The 5194-nt window shown below is 38.8% G+C and overlaps 1 pseudogene; it reads right to left on the bottom strand.

The window, feature by feature from the left end:
* Positions 1-394: 394 nt before the first annotated feature.
* On the bottom strand, positions 395-856 carry LOC147424172 (uncharacterized; annotated as a pseudogene).
* Positions 857-5194: the final 4338 nt, after the last annotated feature.

The raw sequence follows: 5194 nt of genomic DNA, 5'->3' as shown, positions 1-5194 counted from the left end.
ACTCTTTACTCAATTCTCGCTCTCCCTCGCGCTCACAATCTTTCTTAACTTCTCTCCTCACACGATAACTTAACCACTTAATCAACTTCCATTAAAACATGGATTCTTATTCATCTTACACACACATAATATCACTAAACATCCAAATAGGAACAAAAAATAACTCCTCAGTGTAGCCCAAATATCCACTCATGAATGACAATACATTAGAACTCACACTCACTAGCCATATGACATGAAATCACACCTCCTAGTTATATGTATCTCAATTAAAAATGAGCTAGCTATTTTATTAAAAAACAATAAAATAATTTGTTTTATTTTTAAATTTTTTAGACCAGATAGTTACTACTTACTCTCTCATATGATTCCCTTGTCATTGAGCTCAAGTGATTTAATTTACTAATTCCCTATTTTTGCAAAACCTTGCAATATGTCCTATCACACAATAGTATTTATACCCAGAGTGCCTCTTTTCATAGACTTTACTATCCTTGGTTTCTATCCACCCTTTAGTAGGCTCTATTTGAAAACTTGTTTGCACATTTTATCTCCTTTTAGGCATACTATTTTCCTCTACTCTCTTGGCTTTGTCCCCCTCTTGCACATATATATATAATGTATTTCATAATTATCTCATTCCCCAAAATGACCACATGCAATAGAAACTTATGTCTATATGTCTTATGCTCCTCGTCATCATCACTAACAAGTTCAATGTGTTCTTCTATTGGTTTCTCAAACTCATTCAGTGTAAGGCTTTTTCTAAATTTTCCTGCTCACAAACACTAGTCTCAAAGGTAGAAGAACCTGACACAATTTCAATGTGAAAGTGCTCATATGCAAAGTGTTTCATACATGCAACCTTACAAGTAAGTATACTTTCTATGTTTTATTCCACCAAAAGGAAAGTACACCTCTCTTCTTTAGTATAAAACAAACCACTTAACTCATAGAGTACTTAATTTTCAAAACAAATTTGCTAAAATATTCGTAAATGCTCCCTATCAAGACACACTTCTAACAAGGCTTGTCTTTTCACGATATCTATCAATGTGGCTATGTTGTCATCCACTAGCTCTCTTTCCTCTCTGCACACATCTCCTAGTAAACATGGACTCTCAATAGATGTATCTACATCATTATTGATGAAGTTATTGATATTGTCAATAAAATGATCATTATCATCTTTAGAGAATATATCCTCACTCTCATACGGCTTCTCACCATTGCAAGGGACTTGACACCCTAATTTAAGATGCGTATACTCATTAAGCTCCTCTTTCATTGCTCTAATAGTCACTCGTGGTTTTCACTTCCTCAACATGAGATATATGATCTTTCTCTAACATCAGACAAATCTCTCTTATTTGTTCCTGTAACTGGGACATATGTTGTTTAATAAATCTATTTGCTAACTTTGCTGACACTTTATTATGTTTAGATCTCAACAAAGCTTCTCCTTTCTCTAATTCTAATCTAGTCATCTTCTTTTTATCACCTGTTGCATGTTAAAGTAAGTCGTATCACGTTGTCATGCAGCTCCGCTCCCATGCAAAGAAAGATGCCAGAAAAATGCACATCAAGTTTGTTTGAAGCTTATATGTTTAATGAATAGTGATTAAGGGCTGGTTGCATGCCGAGTTCAATGCTGAATGTATGTCAAATGCGGCTGAAAGGGCCAAAACATTCCTTAATGATGCTAAAAAGTGTTATGCTTGAAGTGAATACAGATGAGGTACAGTTCCCTAGAACTGCAGTGCTCGATGTGCTCTATCGGCTTGTCTTTATGGCTCGTCGATTGGAGCTACGGTGAAGAAGTTATGGCAGTTTAAAGTTCAAGTCGATTGCAGATCCATGTCGGATTGGGCAACAGTAGCTGAGGGGATAAAAATGAAGTGAATGCGTCGGGCTGAAGTGCTCACTTTGTGGAGCGCATCGGTCTTTTCACATCGGGGATTGGACTTACGGTTGCCAAATTATTGATTGTTTAAGATTTACTGAGGGCCGTGTCCGCACTAGCCCGGTCCACTCGGTTGGAGTGCCATCTCGAAGTATTTGTCTTTCGTCCGGGTTGGAAAGAATTGATTAAGGTATTTACCCCAAGGTGAGAGATTCCTTGTTGTTGGACGAGACTGCTAAAGGAAGTTGTCGTGCTTGGCAAAACATTGGCCAGTAAGTGTGCCCGAATGCCGCCCAATGAAGGAAGCTTGGCATTGTTTTGCTTGGCCGGCATGTATGCAAAATGTAACACCCTTGCAAAGGCTATGGCCGCCCAGTCAATATATATGCTAAATGGGGAGCCCTTTAAGGGCCGCCCACCCAAGGCAAATGAGAGCTATGGCCGCCCAACTTAACCCCATGAAGGCCGCCCACTTGATTAAATAAAAGGGGGGTTTTAGTGTGAAGCCAATGGGGAAAATAAAAAAATAAAATCAAGCATGGCGTTCAGCAATAGCGAGGACAAGCGCAGGGGAAGAGAAAATCACTCGTGCTGGGCGCTATTGTGCTTGGACGAGTCCGCTACAGAGTCAAAAGTGGCTCAGAACGCCGGCGCGATCAACTTCGGTGCCACATTAGGAAATTTCTGAGGTCATTTGGAGGGCCTTCTAAGAAAAATAAAATTTTGAATTTCTCTCTCTAGAAAATAGGTGTGGTAAAAGAAAATGTAAAGTTGGAATAACCATTCGAAAAGTGTACTTACAAGTAGATTCTTGCCAGAGTGTCATAACGGCCGTGATGATTGAAGAATAAATCGTTTTTAGTTGCATTTAGTGAACGTCCTAGAATTGGAGGGAGTTTCCTGCACATAGAATGTATGAGTAAAGGAAGTATCCTTCCAAACCTGCTCTCTCCTTACTCTCGCACTGTTTGTGCGCTGACCTTAAAGAAATCCTCCCTTTCTTTCCCTTTTGCACACATGGCTTCTTCTTCCACCGAACAAATGTCCTCCTTAAGAGACCCTTCTATCATCTACACATTGACCTGGATCATCAATATATTCCACTGTGTAAGCGAGGCAAAACTAACATCAAAGTGACACCGCTCATGACAGAGCAACTCAGAGCAGAGGGAGCAAAACACTTAGATATTTGGACAAAAGGCTCACTCTATCCATTGAATCCCATGACAAATGCTTTCCCAGCATTTTCAAATCCCCCTAACTTATTGAGCTTTGCAGGTAATGGAGAGAATGGATTGCTTGGCTACTATAAAGCTCTAAACAACAAATCAAAAACTTATAAAGACATGGTGAAGCACCAAGCAAATGAGATTCAAAGACTTTCAAACTTGCATCATGAGGACCAAAAGACTTTAATGCAGTGCACACAAGAATCACAGGTCTTGCGAAAAAAGGTACGGTCATTACAAAACAAGGAGACAATGTTAGGCACTTGTGTGCGAAAGAAGAAACTACGGAATCTTGAAACGTTGAAGGTAGGCTCTGGCGTCCTTAAGAAAAGAATCCAAGCATTGAGGTGAGCATTGTAAACTGTCTAATTAATATAAATTAATCTAAGTGTTTGTTTATGTTAGTTATGCTTTCTTTGTAGAGATTCCATGTATCCAGACAAAGAAAACATAGACCTGAAGGCCAATGTAGGAAAGCACTTAAAGCCATTGATAACTAGCGGTCTTGCAAAGGATATCATGCATGACAAAAATTTTAAGGTTTTGCAACGAGATGTAGTTGACAAATTCATTTCAAAGAATGCAGTGCCTGCCAAGCATATACAGGGTACATTGGACTCCCTTGGAGTTAGTAAAAGAGGTTACTCAGCTATTCAACAGTCTATCTCTTCCATGTTTGTGAAGAAGGGAATAAAGACTAAGCTTTTACCAACAACTGTAAGTGTTTAGAAGGAAAGACTACATCTCAATAATGAGAAGACAGACTTCATTGGATGTCCATTTCATATTCAAAATATTTATAGCTCACAAGGAACTACTGTCACTTATGATGAGTACAACAATATCTTCATGGACCTCAATTTGCTGCAAACTAGAATGGTAGAGTTCTACAATATCACATTTGAAGAGACAGGTGGCGTTCTACATTTTGTTTTGAAGCTAGATGAGTGTGAGATTCTTAAAGAGAAGAAGCTAGAGTGAGTTACAATCACATTAATGAATAGGGCCCTTTCCAAATGTCCCACTGATGACCCTTCATACTTCAGTGTTCAATCAGAAACAAACATATGGTGGCTTGGTACATTTCAGGTAATCCAGTTATCTCCAATTTTGCAGCTCTAGCAAGCCCTCTATTGTATCTAAATTTTAGATTTAATTTTTGTATCTCATAAGGATTGATCTTGCAGGTAAAGAAAGAAGACCATGACATTTTATTTTGGGTGTTCCATCAAATCCCTATTCCAGATATCATTGATAGGTGAATGAATCGAGGAGAGGTATTGGTTGAAGATGGGAGAGGAGACTTTCAAGTTCAATGACATCTTGCATGTGATCTCAAAACATTGAAGTGTATGTATAATTGTGGAATGGGTGCCATGGAAAAGTCTCCATGCTTGTATTGCATGGAACTTGCAAAAGTAATGGACCCAAAGTGGTGGCGAAAGGCTCCTACTCGTCACAATGAAGACTCTAATTTTCGACCAGTCCTGAATATACCACTTGTTAATGTCCATATTTGTACAATGCATGCTCTCTGCGGAATTGTAGAGAAGTTGGTATATTTGTACATTGGGTTTGCTTGGAAAAGAAAAAATTCATATGAACGACAAGTCGCTCTAGAGGCTTTGGAACTAGTTTTGTCAGATATTGGTCTACATGGGGGCAATGTGAAAATACAACGGGACAAAAAAAGGTCAACCAATGAGAAAGATGTACCCTGCAAACCATCCATAGGTGGGGTCAAGGCACGCCGTTTTCTATCTAAACCTCAAGGTATGAAAGATGTGAAGCTAACAAAGCAAGGGAGAGTATATCACTCTACCTACATTAGCAAAGTTGAGTATATGCACTGGAAAAAACTTCATTTAGCGTTGAAAGACCAAGAGCCAACAACTCGCAATGCAAAGGGTGATGTGTGGCGTTCCATTGACATATTATTTCAAATGTGTGAGAATGATGATTGGTCGCAGGATAATCTCAGCAAGTTTAAACAGAACCTTCAGCTACTGAAAAAATCCTTCAAGACAGCATGAACTGACACTCAAATCACTCATTATATGGT

Source organism: Adiantum capillus-veneris, chromosome 26 (assembly GCF_014529385.1).
Source record: "Adiantum capillus-veneris isolate H3 chromosome 26, ASM1452938v2, whole genome shotgun sequence".
Taxonomy (NCBI): Eukaryota; Viridiplantae; Streptophyta; class Polypodiopsida; order Polypodiales; family Pteridaceae; genus Adiantum; species Adiantum capillus-veneris.
Note: the sequence above shows the minus strand (reverse complement) of the source record. Positions and strands in the feature narration are given on the sequence as shown.